The sequence below is a fragment of the Aedes aegypti genome, chromosome 2 (genome assembly GCF_002204515.2).
Source record: "Aedes aegypti strain LVP_AGWG chromosome 2, AaegL5.0 Primary Assembly, whole genome shotgun sequence".
Classification (NCBI taxonomy): Eukaryota; Metazoa; Arthropoda; class Insecta; order Diptera; family Culicidae; genus Aedes; species Aedes aegypti.
In genome coordinates this window covers 187,785,380-187,800,324 of record NC_035108.1, presented here as the reverse complement: position 1 = coordinate 187,800,324, position 14,945 = coordinate 187,785,380, and the positions used below count along the sequence as shown (strand labels likewise).

The window sequence follows — 14,945 nt, the reverse complement described above, 5'->3', positions numbered from 1 at the left end:
AACTATATGTAAATAACGTTAATAATCAACAACGCCATAAGCGTCGACTTTAAATTTTACTGTTCTGAGTAGAGTCCAGACGGAATGACTGGTTCAATGAACACTGAACAGTGCAAGGGAGTAACATACAAACAAACGGTTCAAAATAAAGTGTAGAGAATTCACCGCAAGGCAGTACGGATCAAAATGATATGAGGAGGTCCTATGTAATGGGCAAAGATGCAAAGCTCAAGACTGTCAGTCATGTGCAATGACCAAGTTCATTTTCTAAAACTCGGATTATATTCACAGGAATCAGTAATATATATGGGTTAAAACTGTACATAGACCGATTTAAGCCTGAAATTTACAAGAAATTGAAGAAAGCTTTTTAAGCTTTTTAAGAGTTTAATCCAGGAGTTCCTAAAAAAAAATCTTGCATTATTTTTTCATGAATTTTTCAAGTTTTTCTTGGAATGATTTCTACAGAAACTCGTTCACAGATACGTTCAAGGATAAATTTATTAATAGCTCTTTGTTAGAGAAACCTTTGCGAAAATGTTCAGGTAGCGCCATTATTTATCGTGGGTTTCAATAAATCAACACTTCAGAGAAACTTCTATAAAGATTCCGCCAAATTTCCAACAAATCATTCAAGGAATCCAGGGAAGAATTTAACATGGAATTCTCTTGAAATCGTTCTATGAACTGTCTTAAAGATTCCCTCACGATCTTCCTGGAATCACTGCATGGACTTGTCTAGAAATTAACTCTAGGATGTATCAAGAGGTCCCTCATTGCATTTTCACAAGGATTTTCCCACAGATTCCGCTAGATTAAACTCCATTGGTTTTTGCTGAAGAAAAACTACAATAATGATAATCGAAACTTCTCATGGAATTTGTTCAAGGATTCCTTCAGAAATTCTGAAGGAAGAATGCAATAGGAATGACTACAAAAACTACAGTGAAAATGGTTCCAGGGACTCCTAATGAGCTTGAAGGCAGTCTTCCGAACACAAAACACGAACACCGAACACGTTGGTTCAGGCGGTTTCGTACTCTTTTTTCACTCTGTTCACGTGTGCAAATCGGAACGCTCGAACCTGAACCTATTCCCAAACATGTGTAAAGTGAACATCGGTTTGAAAATTGGTCCATTTGTACCTCGATTGCAACCGCGGTTCAAATTTTGGTGCAAATCTTCGGTTCTGAGGTTCAGAACGATGGCACAAAACGGACAGACAGAAACAGTTGAAATCCACGCTTATCAATTTCTACTGATTGTGTCTTGTTGTATAGTAAAATCCTTTTTTTTTTTGTAAAGTTATTTATATTGATGTTGATCTTAGTTGATCTGTCAAAATGAAACATTTATTCAAGACTCAAGGGTCTTGCGATTTGTACCAAGAAGTTCCATATATGATCATAGAAATTTATCCGCGTGGAATACACTGGCGAAGCGCATTTGCGGTTCAACACAAGTTGCAAGGTTCAAACAAAAGTTAAATATTGGTTCTGTTCATGGGAAGACTGCTTGGAGGTTGTTCGTTCTCTGGCTTTTGTACAAGGATCTAACATTACACAACGCTCTTCCCCAGTACCGGCTGTTATCGATATTGGTAGATCTAGTGTAATGGTTGCGACTGCGGCTAGCACTGTGGGCAATGCGTCCCACAGACAAGTTGTATTTCCCTTCAATCCCTAACAGAAGTTACTGCGGCACCCCTTCCTTCTTCAGCGGATTCGATCCCACGAAGGACATCAGCTTCATCGTCCAGCTCTCGTTCATCCATTGATCGTCGCCCCAGCGGCTGGTTTGACGTGCAATGGAAACTTCGTGGTCTAAGGGCCAATGTCAATGAACTGAAGCTCCTCATCGCCGGCCTGGAATCTTGCGGAATAGCACTACAATAAACCAAAGTCGACCAACACGTAATTCCTCCCGACTCGGGCAATACATGTTGTTACTAGCATCGAACAACGTACACCACTGGCAACGCGGGATAGGCTTTGCTATTCGGGAAGGTATACCCTTCAAGCGTGTACTGATTGCACCTCGTCGCTGTACGCATCTTCGCACCTATCCAGGTGACCGTCGTTTTGGTGTATATCTTGCCGAGTGCAGCTCAATGACAGACCGCTTTGGGAGAACTGTTTGAGCTGCTAAAAGGTCCACTTCTTTTTCTGGGGCTTCTCTACTCGTATCGACCCAGCAACAGGTAACACCTCAGCAATCGACGGTGACCATAACCGGATGGTCCAATCATCGAACGTCACGAGAGAAGTGGCAGTACGATCAAGATGATTGGCCATTGTACGAACGTGTCACGGCGGAAACAATTCGCTCAGATGTCGAGTGGGATGTAGACAGCTTAACGGAGAAGTTTATAGCAGCAGCAAAGAAGGGCATACCATCGACACCACCCTAGACGAACTTCTGTGGGCTCCCGACAAAGGACAAGGTTCTTAAACAGGTGATGATTCAATAGAATACCCTTTTCTTAAACGTCACCATCTGTCTGTAAAGATGACTCTTCTTGAGCTGCTTGATAAAATCTAGCGAAGTGACGAGTTTCCTGCCAGCTGGCGAAATGCTATTATAGTTCTAGTCCTAAACCTGAATTGCCAGGACCGGCTGCCTTCCGGCCTATTTCACTCAACAGCTGCATGGCAAAGTTGTTTGAGCGCAATCGTCGTTTGATTACGGAACAAGAGCGACTTGACAATTGCCAGCACGTCTTCCGTGCAGGACGCTGCCGAGCTGGAGATCTGTCGAAGGCATATGACACGACTTGGCGGTACGGAATATTGCGGACATTGATATCGTGGCGAATACGTGGTTGAATGATAATCATCTTGCAAAGTTTTCTCTCGGAGCGAACATTCCAGGTGGCTGTAGGAGGACATCTGTCCCGTGAACACCAGCTAGAGAATGGGGCACCTCAGGATACGACGACCAAAAACCAAAAGGTTACATAGGCTGCTGTGAAAGCAGTCGACAAGTGGTCAAAGAGCGTATGATTCTCCATATCTGCGACGATGTCGCACAATTTCTATTGTATTTCTATTGCTAGCCTCCCAGCCCCTCCAAAAAATATAACCCGTCCAGCTACCAGAAGACGCCGCACGGAGGACCGTGCTTAGGGGAGCACATCCATCCTCCGTCAGTATCAGATGGTGACTGAGACAAACTGACCCCCTTCGCAGGCAGCTAGCCTCAAACGACACAGGAACACGGCAAAACGAACCACCGCAAGAGAAATGGACTATGGCTAATGGAAATCGATTGGACCAACAGTAGAGCACTCTCCTACCTGTTCGGTGTGAGAGCAAAAGAGCAGAAGAGAGTGAAAGCAGATGTAAATATAGATTAGCTAAAAATAGAACTGTATCGGTAAGGAAGAAACAGATAAACTGATTCCGGCACAGTAGTGGCCATGAGCACAGAGTGCCTTACAAAAAAAAAATCTATTGCTAGCCGAGAGCTAGCACGAGAAATCATCATCGATCGAAGCGCTGTACCGAAGACCAACCGTCTAAGCAAAGACGAAATAAAAAAAACATGTTCCTTGCAGTTGCCCAAAATTGTATGGTTCATAAGGTAGTAGAGCAAAATCTAGAATGTCGTGAAAAGTATACTGCGATCTGTCAAACGTGGGTACTTTTTGCAGTACCAAGGGACCAAATGCAGTACTAGAAGTGTTACCCATTCTGAACCCGACTACTTTGTCTCTTTTCGTCTCTGGTCTAAAGATCCTAGGAATAACCCTGGATCGAACTCTCACGTTTAAACCTCATTGCCAAGCGGTTAATCATGCGATTCTCAACTTCGGATCCTTCAAATGACCGGTGCCAAACTTCCCCGCGGCAATCGATCTAGCTTGCTCAAGGTAGGTTCAGCATTAGTTACTTAAAAGCTGATCCACGGGATCGAATTAATGAGCCGAAGAGGACCAGCATCTCTGCAGATCCTTGCCCCGGCGTATAACAAAATGGTCCAGTTTGCTTCCGGAGCGTTTGTTACCAGTCCAATAATATAGGTTACGGCTGAAGCAGGCACCTTGCCATTTGATCTTTTGGCAGTACAGTCGTCAGCGCGGACGACAATTCGCATTATGGCTAAGAATCGCGACAATAACAACATCCCATTGATTCGACGAAAATTGGATCGTATGGTGGAACTAACGGGAGTAACGCTCTCCAGTATCGGCCAGCTCTTAAGGCTGAGCGATCGTATGTGGCATGTAAAAAAGCCGTCAATTGTGGGGGTAACCCATTTCGTATAAAGACTTTTCACATAATGGACGTTTCGCATAAAGTAGTTTCATACAAGAACAGGTAGAATTTCAAAGAAGGCATATAATTCTCGTTATGCTAAATGTCCATTATGCCAAACGTCCTTATGCGATACGTCCTTATGCGAAACGTCTTTATGCGAAATAGGCCACCCCCATCAATTGTGTGGGATGTCAAACGACATATCGGGCCGGTGATCCACCGGAAAAGTCCGCCAAATTGTCCAACAGCTACTCTCAAACCGATTTTGACAATCAACTATCATTTACACCGATGGATCCAAGCTTGACGATACGGTAGGAGCTGCTTTTCTTACCGCCGGATTAGCGGGCACGTACAGCCTTCTGGAAGTGTATTTCAGCTGAAGCGTTCGCCATGAAAATGGCCGTCTTCAATCTAAATGTTCATCGAGAAATAGTGATTCTCACGGACTCGTCGAGCTGTCTGCAGACCCTGGAAGCAGGAAAATCAAAGCACCCGTGGATTCAAGAAATTGAATATGCGGTAAGGACCAAACCGGTTCGATTCTGTTGGATCCCTGGACATGCAGGGATCAATGGAAACACCGAAGCCACCGACTTGCCAACGAGGCGCGAAAAAACTCGTCCAAAATCATGTTTGTTCATAACTTTTCACTAAGATTTTTAACATTTTTCATGTCTTGTACAAAGTTGTTAGATATCTTAATACGCGTGTTTTTGCTGAACATTGCACCTCTCTATCTCTTAAAATAAAGGAAATATCGGTCGAATTCGTGCTAATAGGGCTTATTTGTTTGAAAAACCCATGAAAAGGCGCTTAAAGACAAAAGTTTTTATCAACTACCGAAAGGGGAGATATGGTATTCTCATGATTTGTAAAAGTTGTCTGCGTTATTTTGCGCCGAAGCCAGTTATAGGGGCCTGAACTACCCCTTGAGAAAATAATAATTTATGAATAACTTTGTTACTTCAAAAGATATGTTTAGCAAAATTACGTGTTTTTCCATGACAAACAATTTTGTAAATAAACACAAAAAATGTTAAAAACCTTAGCAAAAAGTCATGATAAAAAATATGATTTTTTGGGGCTATTCACATACAACGGCATATATCTCAAAAAGTATGAGAGATAGAAAAATCGTGTCTTGGTCAAAGTTGTTTCAAATGACCAATTCTACAATTTTGCCGAAGACACCATAGGGGAAAAGCAGCAATTTTCGACTTAGTACTAATTTTCGACTCAATAATACGATTTTGGTCTACTTTGAATGAAAATCCGAAAATTGGCACAGAATTCTTGTTACTGTTGTTAGGTAACTGAGCGCATCATGTCATGGGATGTGGGTTCAATTCCTATTACAGCCAGTGCAACTAAATGGATGAAGACAGTATCCGTGTAACCACAAGTTCAAGGAAGGCCCTTATTCCTCGAATAACACTGATCCGATCCCAGATCCAACGATTCACTTTCACTGCTTCATCCTTTCTACACCACCGTTCCGAATTCCTTTCGAAATGTTTGAGAGAACAACATCAGAGAGCACCCCACGAAATCCCCGTCGAATGCCGACAACAAAAACAAAACCCAAAGGCTAAGGCCATTGACGTCATGTGCGAGTGCGAAAAATTTTCCACTCCCGCCCAGTCCATTGATGGCCGTCTCCATCCAGAAGGAATCAGCACAGCAAGTAAAAGCGACAGCGCCCAAGCTCTTGTGTGTTTGTGGGGATGTTGTTTGAGTGTTGCAAACGAATGCGAGAGCGCGATGCGGCGCGACGACCCTGAAGATAGATAATGACCGAGCGCCGGGAAAACAGCCGCCGAGCCGAATAGATACAACTTGTTGGCGGACAACACAGAATACATACTCTCCGACGAGAACGGTTTGCTCTCGCGACACTTAGGCCAGAAATCAAAATTTCGCGACAAAAGTCTAAAAAACTATTTTATGTGAAATGAATTTCTCATTATTTAAATCATTATTTTTTACCAACGTTTTTAATCGATCTATTACAGAATTCCATTATTGCCATTGACCTTTGTTTAAAGAAAAAAGCCGGCATTATAAGCCTATTTGAACAAATATAACACATTTTTACTAAATTTTATAATCTCTACGATCTTTCTACTTCACTCCAAACACGTCATTCGCATGTATATTTGTATTTGTATTACTTTTAAGTTGAATTTGGTTCATTATAAAGTTCTAGGAATTTTGTCACGAAATATTGATTTGTGTCCCATAGTGCGCGGGATGATTCATCCACCGTAAAGCTCTGAAAGAGAGCGAGATTTGAGCAACCGGCGGCACAAAGGAAACCCTCGCCGGAGAGAGGCAGTCACGAGTTGCTGTTGGTCGCGAAACCACATGACCGGGAAAAATAACTCTTGAAGAGTGTTTGTTGCGCGGCTCGTAAGCATTACCAAGTACCGTGCGGCCGCTTCAAAAGCGGAAAATTTGCAGGTGGTTTTGCTGCGCCTATGGAACCGCACCATGTGTGTGTGTGTTGTAAACAATGACCGGAGGACGTTTCGGCGTCGCATTTCTCGTTCCGTCAGTCAACCGTTGCTACCAATTGTCATACCTACATAAGATGTGTATTGGTCCGGTCGGTCGATGATGGAAATTGGCTGAGCTGCCACAAGGTCAAAATTGATGGTCGAGGGAAACATCTGGCTTTGAGTGGTATTTGATTGAAATCGATGTAGACTTGTGGAATGAGCTGTGATGACCTTTGAATGAAGGATAGGGCAGATTTTATGGGAAGTGCGTTGTAATAAATAAGGCCGTTACGAATTGATTCTCAGCTTTTTCTTACAGTTCTGTTTGGATGGTCCAAAAGGCTTATAAGAAAATATGATTGAAACTCATGAATAGTTTGTGTAGTGTGTCCAAGAAAGCACGGACACAACTTTGATAACAAGAATCATAGTATTTTTTCGAGCAAACAAATATTTTAATAACATTGTTTTTGCATTTTTGTATTTCTCTTCATGGTATTTTAAATAATACCTAAACAAAAATAAATATACATTGAAAATAATAAATAAGGGGCCCAAATGCAAAGGGGTGTAGTCACATTTAAGGTCGAGGTCAATTATGAAAAAAAAATCCACGTGCTCAGGTTGAATTCGAACCCACGACTCTTGTATGCTAACCGAATGCTTTATCAAGTAAGCTATCGAGCCATTTGATGACCCAGCTCGGTAGCTTAGTTAATACAGCACTCGTCTAGCATACGATAGTCGTGGGATCGAATCTCATCTGAGCACGTGATTTTTTTATAATTACACTCATAATTTATTCATTTTTACCATAAAGTTATGCCATTTAAACAGCGATTTTCAGACCTTTTGGCTCGCGGAGCAACACCTGATGATTTTGAAACGCGATAATTGTAAATAAGATTTATTGTGATCACATTTTATTGATTTAATCTTGAAACATTTGATTCTAATATTAGAAGATGTGCAAGGCTTCGAGAAGCACCGAAAATAATTTGAAATCCGCTGGTCTAGTACATTAAACTAAAATATTTCTTTTATCTATAGTAATCTAACTGCGGTTCATTAATTCCGTTAATCATTAGAACACTCAGCTTTGAAACAGGCTCTATCCTAGCTGCGACGTAATGCTACCAAGAAGATTAAAATGCAACATTTATTTTCTGTCTCTTTTTCAGATATAAATATTGATATAAATTTTAATACCATATAAATAAAAGCAACTTTTTAGTTTTGATGTAAAAACTGAAAAACTGAAACGTTAGTTTTTGAAAGTTAATATTCATATATTGACAGACGGTTATCCTCGTCCTAAGGAAAAACAGCTTTCCTTAATCGAAGATACACTTGCAAATCATCGAGACACGCATAGTCTATCGCTACAGGCATCCCATCTCAAGTGGCCCATCAAATTCATTGGCATGCCCTTGTCGTCTTCGGTTCGGTCTTAACGACTTCTCATTCTCGATGGACCGACCAATTTGGGGATGTTTATGCGGCAGTGCTCTTTTGCCCGGGTGTGATTTGTGTTCCGATGATAGGTATCTATGAGCGGAGCCATTCGTGTGCTAATTTGAAGGACCCCGCAGGACAAAGGCTGTTCACCGCCAAACTAACAGGCCATCAATTATACGGCACTGGCTGGCTGGTTGCCACCAAGAGGGCAGCATGCATTCCAGCTAGAAACAATCGTTTTCCACGAATTTCCCATCCCAGACGATTTCCATGAGCCTGCCGGCGGCCAGTGTTCTTGTTAGTTAACTTGGAATAGCAATCAAAGGATGGCCATTTTTGCGCGGTTGTCCGATGAATTTCCAGATGGAATTTCCCAGTATGTAGGTACTTTCGTAAGGTTCACAAAAGTGGAATGAAATTCAACAGAAGAGATCAAACATGTGCGGGCACACGAGCTCTGCCCTTCAGAACGAAATTGGAAAAGTTTCATCTGTTATATTTTTATGGTTGATAAGTTTCGTCATCAGCTAGTGTCAATTTGTGAGCACCTTGTTGGAAGGTTGGAAAAAACTAATTGAGGGCCCAAATAACCGTAGCGGTAAATGTGCAGCTATTCAGTAAGACAACGCTGACGGTGGTGAGTTCGAATCCCGTCCAGTCAACGAACCGTGCAAGTTGGAAATTTTCTTGAGTTCCCAGCGCATATAGTATATTCATACTTGCCACACGATATACAATAAGGACTATTCATTTTATAAAGTTGATACCTTGTTTATGCTATATCTTTTTAATTTATCAGTGAAAATTAATCGGTGCATTCTAATATTCTACCATCGATTACGTAAGACAATTTTGATAGTTTTTCGAACCCCCTGCCCCAAGAATAAGATTCGTTAATGAAAAATATGAATAATTTGTATATCGAGTAAGAAATATCGATCTCCCCTCCCCCATTATTCCTTACGTAAGATACGATTCAATTCAATTTTATGTCATGCGAACTTTTTTATGCTCTCAGTTTTGATAAATTAACCGTTAAAACGACCAAAGTTGTCCAAACTCAGTTATCAAATTCCACAACATCACATCATCAAATTTAATTTTCAATATGATCTCAAGCTGGGGTTGTTTTCAACGTTCGTAAAATATTCTCGAACTTTCATCATTGCCGATTTCATTCATCAAAACGTTATCAAATAAAGTAAATTGTAGTTTGGTCAAACCTGAATCGGGTTGGGGTTGAATATGTGATTCAGAACTGGTATCGCAATTCTAGCTTAGGTTCAAAAACGATCCTGACATATGCAAAAGTAATAAAATCATAAAAAATAAAAACATGAAACGAGCTCACCAAATTGATCATTTATCCTTAATTGTGCAGCTGTAAGCTACTTTAATCGGCATGCTCATGTCACCAAAGCAAAATATCACTACGGCAACGCGGAAACCTGAACTCGATTGCACTCAGAACGCGTGCAAAAACGACACAAAAACAAAAAAGGATTTTTCTGGTGAAGATGAAACGAAGCCGCAACTCAAACCCTCAAGAGCACAAATCTAGAAAACCAGACAGTGGCTCAAGCTGAAAACTTGATCGATTGGTCACCACCAGCGAGTGACCAATCGATCAAGCCCCCAGCCCGATCCGCTGTCCAGTCCTCCAGACTGGTGCTCCCGGAAATCTGAGGTCCGGCCTCGATGCATATTCACCTTCTGCTTGGGCTTTAACAATCACTGCCCAGCAGAATGCATGCAGAATGAACTGACTTATTTCTGCTATAGACACTTTTTTCAAAAACTGCACCAGCCGTTTCACGAGCCGAAACTCTACTTCAATTGGCATGCTAATTTCACAAAAACAACATGGAATAAACCGACTTATTTCCTCTATAGACACTTTTTTTTTCAAAAACTGCACCAGCCGTTTTATAAGCCGAATCTAATAATTTTCGGAGACAATTAAAACGTGACAGATCAATTTTCAACACATCCGTTCGCTCGCGCTGCCTACTGCGGTCCACTCTGAAGCACGAGTTTTAAATTTCAGTTGATAAATTTGTATTTCCGTTACATACACACATTGCATTGAAAGCTATGGGAGAATGGATTCTCAAACTTTTAATATTTTGAACCGCATTAATATACAGCTATCCTCTGATCTACGACGTATTTCATCTACGCGGTGTCAAAGTAGAAAGATTTTTAAGGTTTCCATGTAGGACGAAACTGCGTAGATGGAAACCCATAGCTAATGTGATTTTGGTTCCAACATAGAAGATCTTGTTAACCTTACGACATAGATAGAGGCATGCAATGCAACCAAACAACGCACTATTGCTGATAAGCAATAGCGAGTTGACGATCATAAGGGATATGCCCAAAGTGCCCACCTTGACGAGTAAGTCTGCTTTCTCATTGCCAGGTATCGAGCAATGTGAAGGGACCCATAAAAATATGATGGTGTGATTCAATGAAGCACTCTGAAAAGATCATATTTTGCGGAGTAAATTTCGAGCAGTTAAAGATTGGACTCGAGCAGTTGAAGATTTCGAGCAGTTAAGGTTTGGACATTTTATCGAGAGGGTGAACATTAATGATATTTTGGGGATTGTGCGATATTTGCCAGAAAACCATTCGCCAGAAAACTATTCGCCAGAATGACATCTGCCAGAAAACCATTCGCCAGAATGTACCATTTACCAGAATACCATTTTCCAGAATGTACCATTCGCCAGAAAGTACCATTCCCCAGAATTATTTTTCTTGTCGATTTTGATCAATTACACTGTTATTTTACATCTCTTACGAGATTTGTGCCTATGAGATTTTGATACAATATTCTAAGCTATTTTACCTAGTTTTAACTTAGAGAAAATTGCATTTCCTTTCACCGCGAGCTGTTCTTCATCAGAATATTGTATTGTACAGAATTTCTCGTACAACTACCAGATAGTTTTTGCTTTTCAATTGACAGTTTATTGGTTTTTTTTTGTAGGCACTCCGTGCTCGTGGCCACTACTGTGCCGGACTCAGTTGATCTGTAGCTTCTTTATCGACACAAATCTATTTTCAACTTATCTATATTTACATCTAGTTTCACTCTCTCCTACTCTTTTACTCTCACACCGAGTAGGTAGGAGAGAGCTCTGCTAATAGTGAGGCTAGCTGCCTGCGAAGAGGGTCAGTTTGTCTCAGTCACCATCTGATACTGACGGAGGATGGATGTGCTCCCAAAGCACGGTCCTCCGTGAGGCGTCTTCTGGTGGCTGGACGGGTTTTTTGTGGAGGGGCTGGGAATCAAACCCATAACCTTCCGTTTATGAAGCGAAAGCGTAATCTCAAGGCTACAAACCCCCCCAGTTTATTGGGGTTGTGCTACTTTCTACCGAATATCGATATCCCGAATGTCATTTCCCCGAACACCTGTTCCGCAAATGCCAGTTCCTTGAATACCCCGTTTGCTCATGTGGCCTATTTTCTCGAAAATGTTCTAACACTCATAATTATCATAACTTATTATATATTTCAGAGTTCTAAACGGTTCATATGATATGCACCCTTCTTTTTTGATGAGCGGTCCTTTAAAATTTCTTCAAACTCACAATTTTTTCTTGTTTTTTTTTTCGTTCTTTCTAGTTCACCACACTGTCTCTGAAGATTGTTTCTTAATTTTGAACTGGATCTATTTTGGGGCCGTCCATAAACCACGTGGTCGTCCAAGAGGGAGGGATAGAGGGAGTGGTTCTATCCTAACACCACGATCCATACAAATTTCGAGTCATTCGGAAGTATAGATTGCGGGGAAAAGTGTCATTTGGGTCAATGGCGTTCGATGATACTCGAGGAAACTACATTCGGGTAAAATAGACCTTAAGGTTTTTAGTGATTCTTCATATATAGGATGTTCTTATTAGTTTTGAAACTGTTTTCATTTGTCTGAAAGCTCCTGAAAATTGTTATAGTAAACGTAACTTTGGTTTGCGAGTGGAGGCATTAATTACTTCATCGAACAGACGGCACAAATAGTTTCAACGAAATATCGTTACGTTATATCGAAATCTTATAAATATCCAATGAAATAGCCCTTAAGAGGCAACAAAACTTTGACGAACAGCTTATGATGAAAAGAAGGGAGAACTACTAGTTAAATATTCCAAACCATAATATATTATAAAACTTAAAAATATTAAAAAAACATTTAATTGAAGCAAAAAAAATCAGAAAGAAAATTGTTTTAAATTTACTAATTATAAAATAACATCATCTCATGCTATAACATCTGTATAAAAATAGTTGCAACGTATATTGAAATCTCGTAAATATTCAATGAATTAGTCAATAAGAAGCAACAAAACTTTGAAGAACAGCTTATGCTGAAAAGAAGGGCGAATCTCTTGTGATGTCTTGCAAATTATAATATAATTTTACAGGGACAACATATTAAAAAAAATACTTTATTATCCGTTATGCTGAATATAAAATCTTTAGATCAGTAAGCATACATAGTGGAGCAGCTGCAGCTGCAGCAGCAGTTGAATGCAACTGTTATACCATGTATACCTAGTCCAACAATTAGAATACTAGAACCATAATCCCCAAAACGGATATTCGAAACTGGTGTCCAAGAGACCCTGTACTTGTTTGAGTATACTAACAAAAATAATCCCACAAAACGTTTTAACGCTCTGGCTCGATTATTTACCCTACAAGTGCAAACTTGATTCATCTGAAGAAAAAAAAAAATAAAAAAAAAATCTAGGTGATGGTCCATTCTGGGGAATGGTACATTCTGGCGAATGGTTTTCTGGCGATTGGTACTTTCTGGCAAATGGTTTTCTGGCATATGGTACTTTCTGGCGGATGTCATTCTGGCGAATAGTTTTCTGGCGAATGGTTTTCTGGCAAATATCGCACAATCATTTTGGGTAATACTAGTTTAGAGTGTTATGTTTATGTGTGCAAAATCCCGATCTGTCAAGTAGTTTCAAGATGCATTCGAAACAAGAAGAGTTACGCCCAGCGGTGATCGATAATCCTGGTCAGTCGCCCAGATGGATCGGCAAAAGGCTTGAAATCCACCATTCCACCGTGCCCCGCGTAGTGAAGATGTTGCAGGAGACGAAGACCATCGCGCTGGAATCGGCCGAAACCCGAAAACGGAATACCCAGAGAAGGCTCGAAAGATAAGGCAGTACTTTAAGAATAACTCGAACCTTTCCACCCGAGACGTGGTCAAAAAGGTCAATTCTTAGAGTGGTTCGTTCAGCAGACCATGAAGCGGTCTTGGCTACATGTTTTTAAGGCCAGGAAGACGCCAAACCGGGCTGACAAGCCAGGCTCGCTCTTCATGGACAACGAGACATACATCGAGGCGGACACCAAACAAATTCAAGGCCTCGAGTTTTTTGTCGTCCCGCATGGATGTTCCGAAAAAGTTCCGGATGAGAAAGATGGACAAATTCGAGAAGAAGTGCCTGTTGTGGCAGGCGATCTGTGAATGCGGACGGTACAGCAAGCCGCTCGTTACAACCGGCACCATAAACGGGCAGATTTATCGAGAGGAATCATTGTAGAAGCGCTTGCTGCCCTTCCTCCGCTCTCAACGTGATCCCACGCTGTTCTGGCCGGATCTCGCTTCATGCCTTTACGCCAAAACCGTAATTTTTTTTTTTTTTTTATTAACGACACTTTACACCAAACAGGTGCATTCGTGTCAGGATAAAGATCAATAATTTTACAATACAATTTCATATTCACAAATTCATTTCATTTACAGTATTTAGCAATAAATTTATCTTGCCGTTTTGACCGCTTGTCGAATTTAATTCTCCACCAAAACTGTAATGGATTGGTACGAAGCGAAGGGCGATAATGTGGTCGAAAAGTTTTGGGCGATAATAAAGAAGAAGCTGAAGCAAAGCGGAAAAACATTCAAAACCGATGAAGCTTCAAAGAAAAACTGGGAAAAATTGTGTAAGCAAGATGGGCAAAGCCTTGCCCAAGATATAGTGAAAAAAATGTACGAGAATTCAGCTTGGCTTATGGCAAAACATAGTTTATATATAGTTAGTTTCCTGAAATTCCTGAAAATTTGAGAGGTATCCGATTTAAGTTGAATTTTTGGTGATCATATTTGTGAGTCTAGTCTGTAAGCAATGTGAAGGGACCCATACCAAGATGATGGTGTGAACCGATGAAGCACTCTAAGAAGATCACATTTTGCGGAGGAAATAGGGCAGTTCTGTACCAACTTCAACATGGCTATCCGTAAAAATTAAATATCGATCAGTGGAAAGAGGGGCAACTCGCAGTACAATACAGTATTACCGGATAAATCTGGGAAGCAACTACGAACGGTAGTATTCAACGAAGTAAAGCTCTCAGTTAATAACTGTGGAAGTGTTCATAAGGACTCCTAGCTGAAAAACAGGGATGAGAGAAAAAGATGTTCAATAAAAATAAAACAACAGGAATTATAATTATTGTATTTTAAAATCTTACTTTTCAAACTGTAAAGATTTTAATCTGTATCTGGTTTTGCTTTCAAAATTTGGAAATTAAGTCCTGGTAACCCAATGTCAAATCAACAATCACATCAGAACCACCAGCTCAGCATATCTATAACGATTATCCCATAAAGAGGGTGTATTCGGACGTTGCGCTACTACTCATTTAGTTCTGCTGCTGCTGCTGACAGAACCATTATTGACCCTCTCTCACCCCACTA

At 40.7% G+C, this 14,945-nt stretch overlaps 1 protein-coding gene across 16 annotated transcripts in view; it reads right to left on the bottom strand.

The window, feature by feature from the left end:
* LOC5565278 (phosphatase and actin regulator 4) overlaps positions 1-14,945 on the bottom strand; it is a 557,239-nt gene that overhangs the window by 157,350 nt on the left and 384,944 nt on the right. The window lies entirely within an intron of this gene.